The sequence below is a fragment of the Lynx canadensis genome, chromosome X, assembly GCF_007474595.2.
Source record: "Lynx canadensis isolate LIC74 chromosome X, mLynCan4.pri.v2, whole genome shotgun sequence".
NCBI classification, from domain to species: Eukaryota; Metazoa; Chordata; class Mammalia; order Carnivora; family Felidae; genus Lynx; species Lynx canadensis.
The window spans coordinates 61,272,880-61,296,598 of record NC_044321.2 but is presented as its reverse complement, the minus strand read 5'-3'; the positions used below and the strand labels follow the sequence as shown (position 1 = coordinate 61,296,598).

Below are 23,719 nucleotides of genomic sequence, written 5' to 3'. Positions count from 1 at the left end.
TTTGTATCTCTCTAACTCTTCTGCTTACTTCTGTCAATTCTGCCACCATCTGGAGAATTTTACCCACTGTTAAGGACTCATGTGATTAGCCAAATCCCTTTCACCCCTCCCTCCAATTTTTTTAATGTTTATTTATTTTTGAGAGAGAAAAACAGAGTGTGAGCAGGGGAGGGGCAGAGAGAGAGGAGACACAGAATCCGAAGTAGGCTCCAGGCTCCAAGCTGTCAGCAAAGAGCCTGATGCAGGGCTAGGACTCACGGACTGTGAGATCATGACCTGAGCCAAACTCGGATGCTTAACTGACTGAGCCACCTAGGTGCCCCCCGCCTCCCAATTTTTAAGGCCAGCTGTGCCATTTTATATAGCACAATCATTGAAGTAGCATTTCCTCACATTCACAGATTCTGGATATTGTGGGGCATGAAATTTTGGGGGGCCATTTGTAGAAATTCTGCATACTACAGTATCCATTCATGATTCTCTGCTAATGATGTATTACTTTGGTGAGTTCCAAATGCTGATAATCTATACTTCTATGTTTTAGATGGTATATTACTATAAGGGAGGGCTTTACATGCCATTCTCTCTTCATTTGATTATATTAGTATGTAGTAATTTCTTTCTTTGCCAAGAATAATTCTATCATTAAACTTTTTTTAATGTTTATTTTTGAGAGAGAGTGAGTGAGTGAGCATGAGTAGGGGAGGGGCAGAGAGAGAGGGAGACACAGTGTCCGAAGCAGGTACCAGGCTCCGAGTTGTCAGCACAAGCCTGATGGGGGACTCAAACCCATGAACTGTGAGATCATGACCTGAGCTAAAGTCAGACACTTAACCGACTGAGCCACCCAGGTGCCCCTATCATTATTTATTTCAGTGCTCTTTTGTATCACTGTTGGCCAGTGGGAGCCCCTTCTGTATGGCTTCCGCTGATCTTTTGAAAAGTCCTCATTCTAGAGCACTTCATTACTTTCTGCCCTTATGAGATGTTGAATGTTTACTTTGCACTGTCTTTTTCCTAACCCAAGAATCAGTTATTTCTCCAAGGAGTTCTGATTCATTTTAATGAGATAATGTGTTTAGAAACCAACATCTGGTTATATGATGTTCTCATTGCCACCAGGAAGTCTTTGCTTCCAGGCCCTTTCACAGAGAAAGCGGATATATGTATTCTGTTTTCATAAGTTGATTTTGACATTCTTATTTTTTAAATTAATTTTTAAATTCTGATATAATTAACATGCAGTTTTATATTATTTTCAGGTGTACAATATAGTGATTCCACAATTCTTTACATTAAGAGTACTCTTAGTCTCTTTTACTTACTTCATCTACCCATCTCTCCTCTGGTAAACACCAGTTTATTCTCTATGTTTAAGAGTCATTTGTTTGTTACTTTTTTTCTTTGTTTTCTTCAGTTCCACATATGAGTGAAATCATATGGTATTTGTCTTTCTTTGACTTATTTCGCTTAATACTATACCCTCTAGATCATCCATGTTGTTGCAAATGGTAAGATTTCATTCTTTTTTATGGCTGAGTAATATTCCATTGTATATACGTACCACATTGTCTTTATCCATTCATCTATTGATGGACACTTGGGTTGCTTCCATATATTGGGTATTGTAAATAATACTCCAATAAACATAAGTGTGTGCATATCTTTTCAAGTTAGTGTTTTTATATATTTTTTTGGTAAATACCCAGTAGTGGAATTACTGGAGCATATGGTGATTGTATTATTAATTTTTGAGGAACCTCTATATGGTTTTCCATAGTGGCTATACCAGTTTCCATTCCCACCAACAGTGCACAAGTGTACCTTTTTCTTCATATCCTAGCAAACACTTGTGGTTTCTCATGTTTTAAATTTCCGCCATTCTGACAGGTGTGAGGTGATATCTCATTGTGGTTTTCATTTGCATTTCCCTGATGATGAATGATGTTGAGCATCTTTTCATGTTGGCCATCTCTGTCGTTGGAAAAATGTCTGTTCGTGTCTTCTGCCCATTTTTAAAAAATTGGATTATTGTGTAGTTTTTTTTTGGTGTTGATTTGTGTAAGTTCTTTTTTTTTTTTTTTTTTTAACTTTTTTTTAATGTTGGGGCACCTGGGTGGCTCAATCAGTTAAGCATCTGACTTCAGCTCAGGTCATGATCTTGTGGTTCATGAGTTCGAGCCTCGTGTTGGGCTCTGTGCTGACAACTCAGAGCCTGCAGCTTTCTTTGGATTCTGTGTCTCCCTCTCTCTCTCTGCCCCTCCCCCGCTTGTACTCTGTTTCTTTCTCAAAAATAAATAAAACATTAAAAATTTAACACTTTTTAAATGTTTATGTATTTGAGAGAGAGAGATAGAGAGAGAGGGAGGGAGAGGGAGGGAGGGACAGAGAGAAAGGGAGACAGAATCTGAAGCAGGCTCCAGGCTCTGAGCTGTCAGCACAGAGCCCGATGTGGGGCTCGAACTCATGAGCTGTGAGATCATGACCTGAGGCAAAGTTGAACGTTTAACCGACTGTGCCACCCAGGTGCCCCGAGTTGTGTAAGTTCTTTACATATTTTGTATATTAACTCTTTATTGGATATGTCATTTTCAAATGTCTTCTCCTATTCAGTAGGTTGTCTTTTAGTTTTGTTGATTGTTTGCTGTGCAGAAGGATTTTATTTTGATGTAGTCCCAATAATTTATTTTTGCTTTTGTTTTCTGTGTGATTGTATTACACAGGAAACAAGTGCCTTGGAAGACCTCTAGAAAAGTGTTGTTATGGTGGATCTCAGAGAAATTACTGCCTGTGCACTCTTCTAGGATTTTTATAGTTTCAGGTCTCACATTTAGATCTTTAATCCATTTTGAGTTTATTTCTGTTTATGGTGTCAGAAAGTGTTCCAGTTTAATTCTTTTGCATATAGGTGTCCAATTTTCCCAGCATCATTTGTTGAAGAGGCTGTTTTTTTTCCCATTGCATATTCTTGCCTCCTTTATATGAAAATTAACCATATAATCTTGGATTTATTTTTGGGCTGTCTTGTTCCATTGATCTATATATTTGTTTTTATGGAAGTACCATACTGTTTTTGATTACTACAGCTTTGTAACATATCTTGAAATCTGGGGTTGTGATACCTCCAGTTTTGTTCTTCTTTTTCAAGATTGCTTTAGTTATTCAGGGACTTCTGTGGTTCCATACAAATTTTAGGAATGTTCTTTCTAGTTCTATGAAAAATGCTCTTGGTTATTTGACTGGGATTGCATTAAACATGTAGATTGCTTTGAGTAATATAGACATTTTAATAGCATTTGTTCTGGAACCTTTTGTAGTTCATAAGCATGATGATTGGGTGTTCACACCATTGTGTGGCATGTGCCTCCCCTAAACCTTTGTTACCACCTTGGCACGTTACCCGTCTGACGTGAACTTGGGGAAAAAAAAACAATATTTGTTTCCATTCCATGAGTATGGAATGTTTTTCCATTTCTTTGTGTCCTCTTCAACTTCTTTCATAACTGTTCTGTAGATTTCAGAGTATAGATCTTTTAACTCTTTGTTTAGGTTTATTCCTAGGTATCTTCTTGTTTTTGGTAAAATTGTCAGTGGGATTATTTTCTTAATCTTTTTTTTTGTACTTCATTATTAGTGTGTAGAAATGCAACAGATTTCTGTAGATTGATTTTGTATCCTGAGACTTTAATGAATTCTTATATCAGTTCTAGTAGTTTTTTTTGTTGGAGTCTTTAGGGTTTCCTCTAGAAAGTATCATATTATCTGCTAATAGTGAAAATTTTACTTCTTCCTAACAGTTTGGGTGCCTTTTCTTTCTTCTTGTTGTCTGATTGCTGTGGCTAGGACTTCTTTTTTTAAATTTTTTAAAATGTTTTTATTTATTTTTGAGACAGAGACAGAACATGAGAAGGGGAGGGGCAGAGAGAGGGGGAGACACAGAATCCAAAGATGGCTCCAGGCTCTGAGCTGTCAGCACAGAACCTGTCGCGGGGCTCGAACTCACAGACTGAGATTGTGACCTGAGCTGAAGTCTGATGTTTAACCGACTGAGCCACCCAGGCACCCCAGCTAGGACGTCTTGTACTATGTTGAATAAAAGTGCAAGGCATCCTTGTCTTATTCCTGACCTTAGGGGAAAAGCTCCCCTTTCCACAGTTAGCTGCGGGTTTCTCATAAATGGCCTTTGTTATTTTTGAGGTTTGTTTCCTCTAAAGCTACTTTGTTGAGGATTTTTGTCATGAATGGATGTTGTACTTTGTCAGACATTTTTTGCATCTTTTGAAATTATCATATTTTTTAATCCTTTCTCTTGTGAATGTGGTATATCATGTTAATTGATTTGTGAATATTGAACCACACTTGCATCCCAGGAATAAATCCTGCCTGATCATGGTAAACGAATTTTTAAATGTATTATTGGGATTCAGTTTGCTAATATTTTGTTGAGAGATTTTTGCATCTATGTTCAGTGGGGATATTGGCCTTTAGTTCTTTTTTTTTAGTGGTATCTTTATCTGGTTTTGGTATCAGAGTTAACACTGGCCTTATAGAATGAAATTGGAAGCTTTCTTTCTTTTATTTTTTGGAATAGTTTGAGAAGAATAGGTATTAAACTCTTTAAAAAAATTTTTTAATGTTTATTTATTTTTGACAGATACAGAGTGTGAGCAAGGGAGGGGCAGAGAGAAAGGGAGACAGAATCCGGAGCAGGCTCCAGGCTCTGAGCAAGCTGTCAGCACAGAGGCTGACGTGGGGCTCGAACGCACAAACCGCAGCATCATGACCTGAGCCAAAGTTGGACGCTTAACCAACTGAGCCACCCAGGCGCCCCATTTTTGATGTTTTTATTTATTTTTGAGACATAGAGAAAGCACTAGCTGGGGAGGGGCAGAGAGAGGGAGACAGGAACCGAAGCAGGCTCCGTGCTGTCAGCAGAGAGCCTGACGTGGGGCTCAAACTCATGAGCGATGAGATCATGACCTGAGCTGAAGTCAGATGCTCAGCTGACTGAGCCACTCAGGTGTCCCTTAAAATTTTTTCTAAAGTTTATTTTGAGAAAGAGAGAAAGCAGGGCTGGGGAAGAGAGAGAGGGAGAGAGAGAATTCCATGCAGGCTCCGAAATGTTAGCACATAGCCCGACGTGGGGCTCTAACTCAAAACTGTGAGTTCATGACCCAAGCCAAAACCAAGAGTCGGCGCTTAACTGAGCTACCTGGGTAACCTGGTATTAAACTCTTTATTGTTTTATTATTATTTTTTTAATGTTTATTTATTTTTGACAGAGAGAGAGAGAGAGAGACAGAGAGAGAGAGAGAGAGAGACCATGAGTGGGGGAGGGGCAGAGCAAGAGGGAGACACAGACTCCAAAGCAGGCTCCAGGCTCTGAGCTGTCAGCACAGAGCCCGGGGTGGGGCTCGAACTCACGGACCGCAAGATCATGACCTGAGCCCAAGTCAGACGTTTAGCCGACTGAGCCACCCAGGCGCACCTAAACTCTTTAAATGTTTGGTAGAATTCACCTGTGACATCATCTGGTCCTGGACTTTTGTTTGTTGGTTGTTTTTTGAATACTGATTCAACCTTACTGCTGGTAATTAGTCTTCTCAAATTCAGTTTTACTTCTCCTGATTCAATTTTGGGAGGTTATATGTTTCTAGGAATTTATCCATTTCTTCTAGGTTGTACGAATTTGTTGTCATATACTTTTTCATACTATTCTCTTCTAATCCTTTGTATTTCTGTTCAGTTGCTTTTTTATTTCTCCTCTTTTCTAATTTTGAGTTCTCTTTATTTTTTGATGAGTCTGGATAAAGGTTTATCAATTTTGTTAATCTTTTCATACAACCAGCTTATGGTTTCATTGATGTGTTGTATTGTTTTTTTAGTTTCTTTTTTGTTTGTTTCTGCTCTTATTTTTATTTCCTTTCTTTTACCTGTTTTGGGTTTCATTTGTGATTCTTTTTTTTTTTTTCTTAGCTCCGTTAGGTATAAGTTTAGGTTTTTTATTTTAGATTTTTCTTACCTCTTAAGGTAGGCCTGTTTTGCCATAAACTTTCCTCTTGGAACATCTTTTACTGCATGTGAAAGATTTTGGACCATTGTGTTTTTATTTTCATTTATTTTCATTTGTTTTTATTTCCTCTTTAATTTCTTGGTTGACCTTATTGTTTATTAGCATGTTATTTAATCTCCATGTGTTTATGTGTTCTCCACATTTTTTTCTTGTGGTTAATTTCTAGTTTCATAGTGTTTGGAAAAGATGCATGGTATGACTTCATCTTTTCTTTTTAAGTTTATTTATTTATTTTGAGATAGAGAGATAACGCTAGTGAGGGAGGGGCACAGAGAGGAGGAGAGAGAGAACCCTAAGTAGGCTCTGTGCTGATAGTGCAAAACCTGACACCGGACTTGAACCCACGAAATGTGAGATCATGACCTGAGCTGAAATCAACAATCAGACACTCAGCTGACTGAGCTACCCAGGCGCCCCCATCTTTTTGATGTTTTTGAAACTTGTTTTGTGGCCTAACACGTGATCTGTTGTGTGGGGAATGTTCTATGTGTATATGAAAAGAATCTGTATTCTGTAGTTTTAGGATGGAATGTTCTGGACATACTTGTTAGATTCATCTGGTCCAGTGTGTCCTTCAAAGCCATTGGTTACTTTCTGATTTTATTTTTTGTTTGGATGATCTATCTATTGTTGTAAGTTGGGAGTTGAAGTCCCTTACTATTATTGTGTTACTGTCAGTTACTTCCTTTGTTTGTTATTGGCTGCTTTGTGCTTTTGGATGCTATCATGTTGGGTTAATAATACATATTTGCAATTGTTAACGTTTTCTTGTTGAATTTTTCCCTTCATGATCATGTTGTGTCCTTTTTTGTCTCTTGTTACAGTCTTTGTTTTAAAGTCTATTTTGATGTATATAAATATTGCTACCCTAGCTTTCTTTTCACTTCCATTCATATGATAAGTGTTTGCATCCATTCACCTTCAACATGCATGTGTCTTTAGGTCTGAAATGAGTCTTTTGTAGGTAGCACACAGCTGGATCTTGCTTTGTTATCCATTTTGTTACCCGATTTGTTTTGATTGGAGCATTTAGTCAATTTATATTCAAAGTAATTATCAATAGGTATGTATTTATTGACATTTTGTTATTATATGGTTGTTTTTGTCTTTTTTTTCCTTTTGCTCTCTCATTGTTTGCTTCCTTTCATTAGTGATGTGCTTTGATTGCTTTCTTTTTATGTTTTGCGTATCTGTTACCAGCTTTTGATTTGTGGCTATCATTATGTTTATATATAACATCCTCTGCATATAGCAGTCTATATTAAGTTGGTGGTTGCTTAATTTTGAACCACTACCGAAAGCACTGAAGTTTTACTTTTTTCTCCCCACCCCTATGTTTTAGATATATGGTGTCTTATTTTACATCCTTTTGTTTTGTGAATCCTTGACTGATTTTTATAGATGTACTTAATTTTACTGCTTTTGTGCTTCCTCTTTTTCTTTATCTTGCTTACGATGTAATCTTCCCACTCAGATTATACCCTTTAATATTTTTTGTAAGACTGGTTTAGTGGTGATGAATTCCTTTAATTTTTTGTTGGTCTGGAAACTTTGTTTCCTACTCTGAATGATAGCATTGCTGGTAGAATATTCTTGTTTGCAGGGTTTTACCTTTCAGCACTTTGATTAAATCATGCCACCTACTTTTGGCCTTCAGTGTTTTTGCTGAAAAATCAGCTGATAGCCTTATGGTGTTTCCCTTGAATGTACCTGCTTTCTCCTGTTCTTTTTAAAATCCTCTCTTTATCACTACTTTTTGCCATTTTAATTACGTTTGTCTTGGTGTAGACCTTCTTGGGTTGACTTTGGGCGTGCTGTCTGTGCCTCATGTATCTGGATTTTTGTTTCTTTCCCCACATTTGGTAATGTTTCAGCTATTATTTCTTCAGATAAACTTTCTACCCCATTTTATCTTTCTTCTCTTTCTGGAATCCCTATTATGTAAATGTTATTATGCTTGATGGTGTTTCTGAGTTCCTTTAATCTATTCTCATTTTTAAAATTTTTTACTTTCTTTGTTCAGCTTGACTGCCTTCTATTACTCTGTCTTCCAGGTCACTAATCCATTTTCTGCATCCTCCAGTGTACTATTTATTCCCTCCTCGTGTATTTTTAATTTCAGTTATTGAGTTTTTCATCTCTGCTTGGTTCTTTATTATTTTTATTTTTTCAACGTTTATTTATTTTTGGGACAGAGAGAGACAGAGCATGAACGGGGGAGGGGCAGAGAGAGAGGGAGACACAGAATCGGAAACAGGCTCCAGGCTCCGAGCCATCAGCCCAGAGCCTGACGCGGGGCTCGAACTCACGGACCGCGAGATCGTGACGTGGCTGAAGTCGGACGCTTAACCGACTGCGCCACCCAGGCGCCCCTATTATTTTTATTTTTTAAGTTTATTTATTTTGAGAGAGAGAGAAAATGAGAATGTGAGCGGGGGAGGGGCAGAGAGGGAGAGAGAGAATCCCAAGCAGGCTTTGTGCTGTTAGTGCAGATATCTCCGATATCTCACGAACTGAGAGATCATGACCTGGGCCAAAATCAAGAGTCAGACGCCTAACCGAACCACTCAGGCACCCCATTCTTTCTTATATTTTATCTCTTTGTAGAGGGTCTCCTTGAGATCATCTACTCTTTTCTCAATTCCAGTGAGTATCTCTAGGACCATTTGTTTAAATTCTCTGTTAGCCATATTACTTATCTCCATTTCATTTGCCTCTCTACCTGTCAGGTTTTTTTTTTCATTTGGGGCATATTCTTCTTTCTCCTCATTTTGTCTAACTCTGTGTGTTAGGAAAGTCAATGTATCTTATGCTTGTAAGTAATGGCCTTATAAGGAAGACGTCCTGTAGTTCCGTGTAGTGCGGTGTCCCCTGTTCACCAGAACCTTGAGTTTTGGGGGTGTCTCCTGTATATATGTTGTTTGCACACTATTGTGGCTGAGCCACATTTTTTTTTCAGTGCAGTTAGATGCAAAGCTCCCTTTTCCTCTTATGGGCAGAGTTTGGTCCCTGTGTTGTCAGTGGGCCAGTCTGGGAATGGCTCCTGCTATGAGACATTTGCAGGGTACCCTCTGAACTCAACTACAGAATACTCTCCTTGTGTTGTCCCCTGAGACTTACATCAGTGTGCAGGGCCTGTCATCAGCCAGCTGTCTGCCCTCAGCCCTCTGATGGTGCCACAGTTGAACTGGGCTGTGTGGTTATTTGTCCTTCTCCCCAGGGCATGAGTCACTTTGTATTGGTTCTAGCCACTGTTAGGTCTGCTTGCACAATGCCAGTTTTATGGTGCCACTCTAGGTGGACTTTTGCTGGGATTGTGTCAAATAGGGTAGATTGGCAGGAAAGGTAGTGGTGTGGGTAGGGTTCATGGTATTAGCAAGTTATGCACTAATCTGCTCTGGAGAGGACCTGGAGCTACATTGCAGAACTCTTGTGGAGGGCATGGTGTGCTATTTGCAAGCTAGGTGGAGAGTATTCACTGGTCCCAAGAGTGTTCACTAGTTCCCGAAAGTGTCCGGGTATCTGGACTGGGGGTTGGGGAGGAAAATGGTGCCTGCCCATTCTTTTCTTAGAATAGTCTCTGAAAGATCCCTGTGCCTTCTGTGCAGGTTCTGAGATTAGTAAATAAATAAATCTCCTTCCTGTATACCCCAGGTGTTTTTTAAACTGCTGGTTCTATGTGATATCTCAACAGGGTTGTTTGTTATGCTGGCCCTTTTAAGGGCGGGGACTCAGTTTCCTCTTGCCCTCTGGTTTTCCCAGAGCCAAGCCTGCTGATTTTTAAAGTTCAAAGTGTTGAGGCCCACTGGTTATAAAAAGTTACAATGTTAAGTTCCTCACCTTTTCAAGCCAAATGTTATATGGGGGATTTGCCTTTCCAATGCAGGTCCCCCATGCCTGGGGAGCCTGGTGTGGGTTCTGCTCTTATCCCTTCTCTGTGTTTACAGTTTCCCTTCTTCCTGCAGTCTCTTGGGTCACTTTGGTTACTAACCATGTCTGCATCCTTTCTATCATTTTTGATGTGGCGTATTCTCTATGATTGTGGTCGAGAGTCTGTTTTGGCAGTGTTTGGGTCATTTTCTGTGTTATTTACACTGATGTGGGTGCTATTGAGGTGTATCCATAGGTGGAGGTGAGTTTAGGATCCTCCTACTCTATATCATCTTCTCCCCAAGTTGATATTGATACTTTTAATTGTAATTTGTACCATAGATTTCATTGTAGTCTTCCTCTTTTTATATTTTAATTTCTTTCTGTAACACAGAAATCTGGCCCTGTTATCCTCCATTTTTTATACTCATTTGCTCAGTCCTCATGGTATTCACCTAGCTTCAAATTTGCCAACCATTGTTTAGAATTGTTTAGAATTCTCTTCTACAAATGATGTATATTGTTTGGTGGCAGACTAGCTTATTTGCATAAGCACATTATTTCCCACAGATACCAGTTACAAACTGACCAAAATACTGAAAACAGTTATGTGAAGGAACGGCCAGTGACAAAAAGCAGACATAAATGGGAGGGGAGTTAACACATGGAAGAAGGAAATACCAATAGTGAATTTCCAATTGTTAAGCCTTTTTTCCTTAAGGAAAGTGCCAGTTAGCTCAATTGGTGTCAGTTAAGACTTGGATAGTAGTCTGCATTCTTGTTGGATAAGGTATAAAGAAATTTAGAGACCCTAGCAGCTTTTTTTTTTTAATTTTATTTTTTTAGTTTACATCCAAATTAGTTAGCATATAGTGCAACAATGATTTCAGGAGTAGTTTCCTTAATGTCCCTTACCCATTTAGCCCATCTACCCTCCCACAACCCCTCCAACAACCCTGTGTTTGTTCTCCATATTTAAGAGTCTCTTATGTTTTGTTCCCCTCCCTGTTTTTATATTATTTTTGCTTCCCTTCCCTTAAGTTCATCTGTTTTGTATCTTAAAGTCCTCTTATGAGTGAAGTCATATGATTTTTGTCTTTCTCTGACTAATTTCACTTAGCATTATACCCTCCAGTTCCATCCACGTAGTTGCAAATGGCAAGATTTCATTCTTTTTGATTGCTGAGTAATACTCCATTGCATATATACACCACATTTTCTTTATCCATTCATCCATCGATGGACATTTGGGCTGTTTCCCTACTTTGGCTATTGTTGATAGTGCTGTTATAAACATGGGGGTGCATATGTCCCTTTGAAACAGCATATCTGTATCCCTTGGATAAATACCTAGTAGCGCAGTTGCTGGGTCGTAGGGTAGTTCTATTTTTAATTTTTTGAGGAACCTCCATACTGTTTTCCAGAGTGGCTGTACCAGTTTGCATTCCTACCAGCAATGCAAAAGAGATCCTTTCTCTCCGCATCCTTGCCAACATCTGTTGTTGCCTGAGTTGTTAATGCTAGCCATTCTGACAGGTGTGAGGTGGTATCTCATTGTGCTTTTAAATTTTTTTTAATGTTTATTTATTTTTGAGAGAGACAGAGAAGAATGCGAGTGGGTTAGGGGCAGAGAGAGAGGGAGACACAGAATTCAAAGCAGGCTCCAGGCTCTGAGCTGTCAGCACAGACCCCATCGTGGGGCTCGAACTCACGAGCTATGAGATCATGACCTGAGCCAAAGTTGGACGCTCAACCAACTGAGCCACACAGGCGCCCCTCATTGTGCTTTTGATTTGTATTTCTCTGATGGTGAGTGATGTTGAGCATTTTTTCATGTGTCGGTTGGCCATCTGGATGTCTTCTTTGGAGAAGTGTCTATTCATGTCTTTTGCCCATTTCTTCACTGGATTATTTGTTTTTTGGGTGTTGAGTTTGATAAGTTCTTTATAGATTTTGGATACTAACCCTTTATCCGATATGTCATTTGCAAATATCTTCTCCCATTCTGTCGGTTGCCTTTTAGTTTTGCTGATTGTTTCCTTCACCGTGCAGAAGCTTTTTATTTTGAGGAGGTCCCAATAGTTCATTTTTGCTTTTGTTTCCCTTGCCTCTGGAGACGTGTTGAGTTGCTGCAACCAGGATCAAAGAGTTTTTTGCCTGCTTTTTCCTTGAAGATTTTGATGGCTTCCTGTCTTACATTGAGGTCTTTCATCCATTTTGAGTTTATTTTTGTGTATGGTGTAAGAAAGTGGTCCAGGTTCATTCTTCTGCATGTTGCTGTCCAGTTTTCCCACCACCACTTGCTGAAGAGACAGACTGTCTTTATTCCATTGGCTATTCCTTCCTGCTTTGTCAAAGATTAGTTGGCCATATGTTTGTGGGTCCATTTCTGGGTTCTCCATTCTGTTCCATTGATCTGAGAGTCTTTTTTTATGCCAGACTGTAGCAGCTTTTGTAAAAAGAGGGGAAGGTTCCATTTAGAAGAGAGCTACAGATTGGGAGCTCCAGAAGCTGCAAGAACTCCAACCATGTTTGTGATTGAATTATTCAAGTGCAGCCCAGATTTCAGGCAGCTCAGGTAGGGTTAAAAAGAACAGTAGAAAACTTTTAGTTGCTTTTAGTACAGGGTAAATATTTTGGGGTTTGATTTCAGCTAATATCTCCCAATAACAGAAATATCAACTGTTTGGAGGAACATAATGGGATGCAGTGTCTTCACTGTATCTTTCAAAATGAACAGTATGCAATCCAATAGAAGAAGTTCTGAAGTAGAAAGGTAATCATTAGAGACCAGTCTACAGACAACTCAAATGTTGCTGTTAGCAGACAAGAATATTAAAACAGCTTTTAAACTATGCACAAGCACAAAAAAGCAAATACATTTATGATGAATAGACATATATAGGAAATCTTAGCACAGACATAAAAACCCATTTTGAAATTATAGAACTAAAAAATATAATTTTGAGCAACAAATCATTGTACTTGACAGAGTAAAGGTAGGAATAGAAGTGTCAGTGAATTTGATGACAGACTAATAGAATTTATCCATCTTAGAAGAGAAAACCTTAAAAAATAAAAAGTGTACGGAACACTTACTCTTCAAAACCTTTCTCCAATAAAACTGTATAGTTATCTTTTTTGCGGTTTTATTTAAAAAACTTTTTTTAAAATATAATTTATTGTCAAATTGGCTTACATATAACACCCAGTGCTCGTCCCAACAAGTGCCCTCCTCAATACCCATCACCCATTTTCCCTCACCCCCTATCCATCCTCAGTTTCTTCTCTATATTTAAGAGTCTCTTGTGGTTTGCCTCCCTCCCTCTATGTTAACCATTTTTTCCCTATATAAGGTTTTTGTAAATACACTTTACTAAATTGAAGATGTTTCCCTCTATTCCTAGTTTTCTGACAGTTTTTTAAAATGACATTTATATTCAGAAAATTATAGATTCACATGCAATTTTTTTTGCAGTTGTAACAAATAATACAGAGCCCTTGTATACACTTTGCCCACTGCCCCCATAATGGTAATATTTTACCAAACTATATTATTATAATCAAGCTATTGGTATCTGTGAGTCTGATTCATATTTCCTCAGTTTTCCTTGTACTTGTGTGGGTTTATTAAGTTTTGTACAATTCCGTTACTTGGATTAATTCACAATCTCCCCCCCAACCCCTGCCACAGTCGTGTATCCACCCTCACAGATTACTCATCTTGTCCTTTCATAATCATGCTAACCTCTCTAGCCTGACTCCTATCTATGTTTAATTCCTGGCAATCACTAATCTGTCCTCCATTTTAAAACATGTTACATAAATGGAATCCTATGTATATATACGTTGGGATTCAGTTTTTTCACTTAGCCTAATTCCCTAGAGATTATCTGCATTGTAGCATTATCTGTAGTTGTTTCCTTTTTATTGCAGTGTAGTGATCTTCCATGGTATGGATGTACTACAGTTTGCTTAACCATTCACCTGTTAAAGGACATCTGGGCTGATTCCATATTTGAGCTGTTACAAATATAACTGCTGGTGAACATTTGTGTGAACATACATTTTCACATCTCCAGGATAAATGCCTGGGAGTGCAATTTGTTGGTCATATGATGATTACATGTTTAAGACACTCCTAAACTATAAACTGTTTTCCAGAGGGGCCACACCATTTTAATAGTGCCAAAGCAATGTATGAGTGATCCAATTTCTCTGCATCCACACCAGCATTTGGAGTTACCTCTAATTTCTTTTTAATTTTATATATGCTGGTCGAGATTTAGTGATATGTTGTTGTGGGTAAAACCACATAAAAAACATTTCCTTAACGACTAATAACACTTTTAACAGTTATTGAGATATAATTTATATACCATAAAATTCACCCATTTAAAATATACAATTTAGCAGTTTTAGTATTTCACAGATATGTGTAACCCTCACCACAGTCAATTTTATAACATTTGTATCACCTCAAAAGATATACCCCCCCCAGCCTTAAACAACCCCACTAATCTACTTTCTTTTTGGATTTCCCTATTTTGGACTTATCAGTGGCATTGTATAATATGTGGTCCTTTTTAACTGGCTTCTTTCACTTAGTATAATGTGTTCAAGGTTTATCTGTGTTGTAGCATGTGTTAGTTAGTACTTCATTCCTTTTTATGACCAAATAATGTTCTTTTATATGACATTTGTTTGATCTGTTCATGGATATTTGTCTTGTTTCCACATTTTGGCTATTATGAATAATGCTGCTATAAACATTTGTAAACATGCTTGTGTATGGCAGTATATTTTCATTTCTCTTGAGTACATACTTAGGAGTGGAATTGCTAGGTTATATGGTAACTATGTTAAATCTTTTGAGGAAATGCCAAAATGTTTTCCAAAGTGGCTGCACCACTTTACATTCCCACCAGCAACATATGAGGATTCTGATTTCTCTGTATCTATGCCAACAATATTATCAGACTTTTTGATTTTAGCTATCCTAGTGCATGTGAAGTAGTGTCTCATTTTGGATTTGGTTGTCATTTGCCTGATGACTGATGATGACTATATTTTCATGTGCTTACTGGTAATTTGTATATCTTTTCCTTGGAGAATTGTCTTTTCAGATCCTTTGCCCAATTTTTAATTGGGTATTTGTTTTTTTATCGTTGATTTGTAAGAATTCTTTATATATCCAGACCTTTTATTATGATAAAATTTACCATTTTAACCAATTTTAAGTATACGATTCTCTGGCATTAAGTACATTCACATGGTTGTGCAAACATCATCACCATCCATCTCCAGAATGTTTCATCTTCATCAAATGAAACTCTGTACCCATTAAGCAGTAACTTTCCAATCCTCTCTCCCCCAGCCTCTGGCAACCACCATTCTACATTCTGTCTCTATGAATTTGACTACTTTAGGCTCCTCCTATAAGTGGGAGGGGTCTACAGGTTTTGTCCTTTTGTGTCTGGCTTATTTTACTTAGTATAATGCCTTCAATGTTGTGGCCTGTATCCAGATGTTCTATTTTACTTAGCATAATGCCTTCAAGGTTCATCAGTGTTGTGGCCTGTATCCAGATAGTTCTTCCCTTTTTTTAAGTTTTTTTTTCTTTTTAATGTTTATTTCCTTTTGAGAGGGAGAGAGAGAGAGAGACAGAGCGTGAGCAGGGGAGGGGCAGAGAGAGAGGGAGACACAGAATCTGAAGCAGGCTCCAGGCTCTGAGCTGTCAGCACAGAGCCTGACGTGGGGCTCGAATTCATGAACCGTGAGATCATGACCTGAGCCGAAGCTGGTGCTTAACCGACTGAGCCAACCAGGCGCCCCTCTGTCCTTCCTTTTTAAGGCCAAATAGTATTCCATTATATGTATGTAGCATATTTAGTTTGTTGTTCATCTTTCAGTGGAAACTTGGATCAAACATATGATTTGCAAATTTTTTCCCTCATTTTGTTGGTTGTCTTTCATTTTCTTGATGATGTTCTTTGAAACACAAAAGCTTTTAATTTAGATAAAGTCTAAGTAATCTAATTTTCCTTTTGTTGCTCATGTTTTTGTTGTCATGTCTAAGAATCCATTACTAAATCTGAGGTCACAAAGATTTGCCCCTGTATTTTCTTCTAAGAGTTTTATAGCTTTAGCTTTTATATTTACGTGTTTGATGCATTTGGAGTTAACTTTTTTTAAAGTTTATTTTTATTTATTTTGAGAGAGAGAGAGAGAGAGAAAGAGAGCAAGTGGGGGGGAGGCAGAGAGAGAGGTAGACAGAATCCCAAGCAAGCTCCAGTCTGTCAGTGCAGAGCGGGATGTGGGGTTTTATCTGAACTCAACGAACTTGTGAAATCATGACCTGAGCCGAAGTCAAGAGTGGGACGCTAAACTGAGTGAGCCACCCAGGCGCCCCTGTAGTTAACTTTTGTATGTGGAGTGAGGCAGGGCTCTAGGTTCATTTTTTGCATGTGGATACATAGTTATGCTACTAGCATCATTTGTTGAAAAGATTCTATTTCCCCACCGAAGGGTCTTGGCATCCTTATTGAAAATCAGTTGACCATAGATATGTGATTTTATTTCTGGACTTTCAGTGTTTTTTGACTGATCTATATGTCTATCCTTTAGCCAGTATTGCACTGTATTTATTAAAATTGTTTTACACTAAGTTTTGAAATTGTGAGCCTTCCTATTTGTTTTTCCTTTTGAAAGTTGTTTTGGCTTTTCCTGTTTAATTTTATGTGAATTTTAAAATGAGCTAGTCAGTTTCTAGAAAGAAGTCAGCTGGGATTCTGACAGGGTTTGCATAGGTAGGTAGATCAGTTTGAGGAGTATAGCCATTTTAATGTTAAGTTGGGTTGTTTTCTTTATTTTTAGGTCATTTTTTACAAGTGAATAGAAATACAATTGATATTTGTATATTTTTGTATTTTTCTTTTTTTGTTGTTTATTTATTTATTTTGAGAGAGAGAGAGACAGCGTGAATGGAGGAGGGATAGAGAGAGAGACACAATATCCCAAGCAGGCTCCAGGCTCCCAGCTGTTAGCACAGAGCTCGACACAGGGCTCAAACCTGTAAGCCATGGGATCATGACCTGAGCCGAAGTCAGACGCTTAACCAACTGAGCCACCCAGGCGCCCCTGTTCTAGTATTTTCAATCTTTCTGAACTCTTTTACTAGTTCTGATAGTTTTTTGGTGGATTGCACAGATTTTCTATATATATGATAATATCAACTTCAAAGAGAGTTTTACTTCTTCCTTTTCAATCTTACTGCCTTTTATTTCTTTCTCTTGACAACTCGCTCTGGCTACTCCATTACAATATTGAATATAAGTGGCAAGAGTGAATTTTCTTTCTTATTTCTGATCTTAGGAAAGTATTCAGTTTTTCACCACTTAGTATGGTGTTAACCTGTGAATATTTTGTAGATAGGTGAGGATGATCCCTTTTTTTAGGGTCTTTTAAAATAGATTTTACTTTTGAGAGCAGTTTTAGCTTCACAGAAAAGTGGAATGGAAAGTGCAGGATTTCCTATGTATTTCTCCCCATACATGCACAGCTTCCCCCACTGTCAATAGGCTGCACCACAGCTGTACATTTGTTACAATTGATGCACCTACACTGACAAGTCATGATCACCCAGAATGCAGAGTTTGCATTAGATTTCACTCTGGGTGTTGTACATTCTAAGGATTTTGAGAAATGTATAATGACATGGATCTACCCTAATAATATACAGGTTGGTTTCACTGCACTAAAAATTCTCTGTTCCATCTATCCATTCTTCCTTCCCCCTTAACTCCTGGCAGCCACTGTTTACATACTTTTGCCTTTTCCAGAGTGTCACATAGTTGGCTTCTTCAGATTGGGTTCTTTCACTTGGTAATGTGCATTCGTTTCCTCCATCTCTTTTCATTGCTGCATGGTCATTTCTTCTTAGTGCTGAATAATACTCCATTGTTTGGGTGTACCACGGTTAGTTTATCCCATTCACCTTCTGAAAGATATGTTGGTTGTTTCTGTATTTTGACAGTTATGAATGAAGCTACTTATAAAATGTTTATATAAATTACCAAGGTTGTTTATGTAAAATAAAGGTGTTCATAAGCATCTGTGTGCAGATTGTTAATGTTTTTTTTTTTTTTTTTTTGAGAGAGAGAGAGCGAGAGCAAGAGCAAGAGAATGCCTGCATGAGACAGCTGGGAAGGGGCAGAGAGACAGGGAGACAGGATCTGAAGCAGGCTCTGCCCTGACAGTAGAGAGCCCAATGCAGGGCTGGAACTCCTGAACTATGAGATCATGACCTGAGCCAAAGTTGAATATTTACCCGACTGAGCCACCCAGATGCACCCATATGCAGATTTTTGAGTGGACTTCATTTTCATCTTTTTTTTGAATAAATATCAAGGAGTGTGATTGCTGGATCATATGATAAGAGAATGGTTAGTTTTGTAAGAAACTGCCCTAATATCTTCCAAAGTGGTTGTACCATTTTTACATTCCTAACAGTAGTCAGATGAGAATTCCTGTTGCTCCACATCCTCACCAGCATTTGGTGTTGTCAGTGTTCTGCATTTGTCCATTCATTGTTTTTGCGGTGTTATCTGATTGTTTTAATTTCTAGTTCCTTCATGACATATGATGTAGAGTATCTTTTCATATGCTTATCTGCCACCTGTGTTCCATCTTTGGTAAGATGTCTTCAGATCTTTGCCCATTTCTAATCATGTTGTTTATTATTGTTGAGTTCTTTGTATCTTTTAGATAATAGTCCTTTATCAGATAGATGTTGTGCAGATGTTTTCTCCTAGTCTGTGGGAGAAAGACTTGTCTTTTATTCTGAAGTGTGCCAGTATTTTGTTGAGGACTTTTCTGTCTGTATTTGTGATAGTGTTCTGTAGATTTCTCTTTTTGTGGTAACTTTTCTGGTTTTGGTTTGATACTGGTCTCATATACATGTATGAGTATCCCATACTTTTTTTATTGGAAGTATCCCACCTTTTTTTATTGGAATAGTTTGTGAAAAATTCTTTATTTTTATGTTTATTTATTTTGAGAGAGAGAGTGTGTGAACAGAGAAGGGCCAGAGAGAGGGAAAGAGAGAGAATCCCAAGCACGCTCTGTACTGTCAGCACAGAGCCTGATGTGGGGCTCAAACCCACAAACCAGGAGATCATGACTTGAACTAAAATCAAGAGTCAGATGTTTAACTGACTGAGCCACTCAGGTGCATCAAGAATACTTTTTTTGAATGCTTGATATATTTCAGTGGTGAAGACATCTGGACCTTTGCTTTTTCTTCGTTGGTAGTTTTTTGATTACTAATTCAGGCTCTTCAGTTATAAATCTATTCACACTCTCTTCTTTAGTCAGTTTTGTTAGCTTGTGTGTGTTTAGGAACTTTTCCATATTTTGTTATCTAATATTTTGGCCTTAAATTGTTCGTGATATTTCTTTATAATCCTTTTATTTCTTTAAGGTAAATACTAATGTCTCTCTTTACTTTCTGATTCTAGTAATTTGAATTTTTCTCTTTTTTCTTGGTCAATTTAGATTCAGGTTTGTTGATTTCATTCAGCTTTTCAAAGAACTAACTTTTGGTTTCAGTGATTTTTATTTTCCTAATTCTGTTTCATTAACTTTAGCTCTCATCTTTATTATTTATTTTCCTCTGCCTCCTTTAGATTTGTTATTTTTCCATTGTCTTAGGTGAAGGGAAATAATATGATTTTATTGTTAGTAGAAGATAGAGGTTAAGTTTTCTTTTAACAGAGAATATCTTAGAATATTACAGTAAGGAGGCGCCTGGGTGGCTCATTTAAGCGTCTGAGTCTTGGTTTTGGCTCAGGTCATGATCTCATACTTTTGGCTCAGGTCATGATCTCATGGTTTCGTGGGTTTGGGCCCCACCTCGGGCTTTGTGCTGGCAGCATGGAGTCTGCTTGGGATTCTTTCTCTCTCTCTCTCTCTCTCTCTCTCTCTCTCTCTCTGTCCCTCCCCTGCTTGTGCTGTCTCTGTCTCTCACAGTAAATAAATAAACTTAAAAAAAAGAAAATTACAGTAGGAAGTGTTTTGATGCCAAACTACTATTTTTAGAAATTTAGTGCTTTTTAAGAAGGAGTTAGTGTGATAAGAGAGTGATTCTAGTGAGAATATTCTTCTAGGAATATTTTTTTCTTTTTTAAATTTTTATTTAAATTCTAGTTAGTTAATATATAGTGTAATAATGATTTCAGGAGTAGAATTTAGTGATTCATCACTTACATATAACATCCAGTGCTCATAATAGCAACTGCCCTCCTTAATCCCCATCACACATTTAGCCTATCCCTCACCCACCTCCCTCCATCAACCCTCAGTTTATTCTCTGCATTATGGTTTGCTTCTCTCTTTTTCCCCCCTTCCCCTATGTTCATCTGTTTTGTTTCTTAAATTCCACATAGAAGTTAAATCATGTGGTATTTGTCTTTCTCTGATTTATTTGGCTTAGCATAATATTCCTCTAGTTCCATCCATATTGATGTAAATGGGAAGATTTCATTCTTTTTTTTTTTTATTTTTATTTATTTTTTTTTATGAAATTTATTGACAAATTGGTTTCCATACAACACCCAGTGCTCATCCCAAAAGGTGCCCTCCTCAATACCCATCACCCACCCTCCCCTCCCTCCCACCCCCCATCAACCCTCAGTTTGTTCTCAGTTTTTAATTAATTTTTTCAACGTTTATTTATTTTTGGGACAGAGAGAGACAGAGCATGAACGGGGGAGGGGCAGAGAGAGAGGGAGACACAGAATCGGAAACAGGCTCCAGGCTCTGAGCCATCAGCCCAGAGCCCGACGCGGGGCTCGAACTCACGGACCGCGAGATCGTGACCTGGCTGAAGTCGGACGCTTAACCGACTGCGCCACCCAGGCGCCCCAGTTTGTTCTCAGTTTTTAACAGTCTCTTATGCTTTGGCTCTCTCCCACTCTAACCTCTTTTTTTTTTTTTTTTTCCTTCCCCTCCCCCATGGGTTCCTGTTAAGTTTCTCAGGATCCACATAAGAGTGAAACCATATGGTATCTGTCTTTCTCTGTATGGCTTATTTCACTTAGCATTACACTCTCCAGTTCCATCCACGTTGCTACAAAAGGCCATATTTCATTTTTTCTCATTGCCACGTAGTATTCCATTGTGTATATATACCACAATTTCTTTATCCATTCATCAGTTGATGGACATTTAGGCTCTTTCCATAATTTGGCTATTGTTGAGAGTCCTGCTATGAACATTGGGGTACAAGTGCTCCTATGCATCAGTACTCCTGTATCCCTTGGATAAATTCCTAGCAGTGCTATTGCTGGGTCATAGGGTAGGTCTATTTTTAATTTTCTGAGGAACCTCCACACTGCTTTCCAGAGCGGCTGCACCAATTTGCATTCCCACCAACAGTGCAAGAGGGTTCCCGTTTCTCCACATCCTCTCCAGCATCTATAGTCTCCTGATTTGTTCATTTTGGCCACTCTGACTGGCGTGAGGTGATACCTGAGTGTGGTTTTGATTTGTATTTCCCTGATAAGGAGCGACGCTGAACATCTTTTCATGTGCCTGTTGGCCATCTGGATGTCTTCTTTAGAGAAGTGTCTATTCATGTTTTCTGCCCATTTCTTCACTGGGTTATTTGTTTTTCGGGTGTGGAGTTTGGTGAGCTCTTTATAGATTTTAGATACTAGCCCTTTGTCCGATATGTCATCTGCAAATATCTTTTCCCATTCCATTGGTTGCCTTTTAGTTTTGTTGGTTGTTTCCTTTGCTGTGCAGAAGCTTTTTATCTTCATAAGGTCCCAGTAATTCACTTTTGCTTTTAATTCCCTTGCCTTTGGGGATGTGACGAGTAAGAGATTGCTACGGCTGAGGTCAGAGAGGTCTTTTCCTGCTTTCTCCTCTAAGGTTCTGATGGTTTCCTGTCTCACATTTAGGTCCTTTATCCATTTTGAGTTTATTTTTGTAAATGGTGTGAGAAAGTGGTCTAGTTTCAACCTTCTGCATGTTGCTGTCCAGTTCTCCCAGCACCATTTGTTAAAGAGGCTGTCTTTTTTCCATTGGATGTTCTTTCCTGCTTTGTCAAAGATGAGTTGGCCATACGTTTGTGGGTCTAGTTCTGGGGTTTCTATTCTATTCCATTGGTCTGTGTGTCTGTTTTTGTGCCAATACCATGCTGTCTTGATGATGACAGCTTTGTAGTAGAGGCTAAAGTCTGGGATTGTGATGCCTCCTGCTTTGGTCTTCCTCTTCAAAATTCCTTTGGCTATTCGGGGCCTTTTGTGATTCCATATGAATTTTAGGATTGCTTGTTCTAATTTCGAGAAGAATGCTGGTGCAATTTTGATTGCGATTGCATTGAATGTGTAGATAGCTTTGGGTCGTATTGACATTTTGACAATATTTATTTTTCCAATCCATGAGCAGGGAATGTCTTTCCATTTCTTTAAATCTTCTTCAATTACCTTCATAAGCTTTCTATAGTTTTCAGCATACAGATCCTTTACATCTTTGGTTAGATTTATTCCTAGGTATTTTATGCTTCTTGGTGCAATTGTGAATGGGATCATTTTCTTTATTTGTCTTTCTGTTGCTTCATTGTTAGTGTATAAGAATGCAACTGATTTCTGTACATTGATTTTGTATCCTGCAACTTTGCTGAATTCATGTATCAGTTCTAGCAGACTTTTGGTGGAGTCTATCGGATTTTCCATGTATAATATCATGTCGTCTGCAAAAAGCGAAAGCTTGACTTCATCTTTGCCAATTTTGATGCCTTTGATTTCCTTTTGTTGTCTGATTGCTGATGCTAGAACTTCCAGCACTATGTTAAACAACAGCGGTGAGAGTGGGCATCCCTGTCGTGTTCCTGATCTCAGGGAAAAAGTTGAGGATGATGTTAGCTGTGGGCTTTTCATAAATGGCTTTTATGATCTTTAAGTATGTTCCTTCTATCCCGACTTTCTCAAGGGTTTTTATTAAGAAAGGGTGCTGGATTTTGTCAAAGGCCTTTTCTGCATCGATTGACAGGATCATATGGTTCTTATCTTTTTTTTTGTTAATGTGATGTATCACGTTGATTGATTTGCGAATGTTGAACCAGCCCTGCATCCCAGGAATGAATCCCACTTGATCATGGTGAATAATTCTTTTTATATGCTGTTGAATTCGATTTGCTAGTATCTTATTGAGAATTTTTGCATCCATATTCATCAGGGATATTGGCCTGTAGTTCTCTTTTTTTGCTGGGTCTCTGTCTGGTTTAGGAATCAAAGTAATACTGGCTTCATAGAATGAGTCTGGAAGTTTTCCTTCCCTTTCTATTTCTTGGAATAGCTTGAGAAGGATAGGTATTATCTCTGCTTTAAACGTCTGGTAGAACTCCCCTGGGAAGCCATCTGGTCCTGGACTCTTCTTTGTTGGGAGATTTTTGATAACCGATTCAATTTCTTCGCTGGTTATGGGTCTGTTCAAGCTTTCTATTTCCTCCTGATTGAGTTTTGGAAGAGTGTGGGTGTTCAGGAATTTGTCCATTTCTTCCAGGTTGTCCAATTTGTTGGCATATAATTTTTCATAGTATTCCCTGATAATTGTTTCTATCTCTGAGGGATTGGTTGTAATAATTCCATTTTCATTCATGATTTTATCTATTTGGGTCATCTCCCTTTTCTTTTTGAGAAGCCTGGCTAGAGGTTTGTCAATTTTGTTTATTTTTTCAAAAAACCAACTCTTGGTTTCGTTGATCTGCTC

General features: G+C 38.2%; 1 protein-coding gene and 1 non-coding gene across 2 annotated transcripts in view; both read left to right on the top strand.

Moving 5' to 3' along the window:
• Nucleotides 1–23,719, top strand: part of ATRX (ATRX chromatin remodeler) — a 331,615-nt gene that overhangs the window by 61,306 nt on the left and 246,590 nt on the right.
• Nucleotides 3,306–3,410, top strand: LOC115507986. The gene has a single exon (XR_003966894.1). It is a non-coding gene; the product is annotated as a small nucleolar RNA U13 (small nucleolar RNA).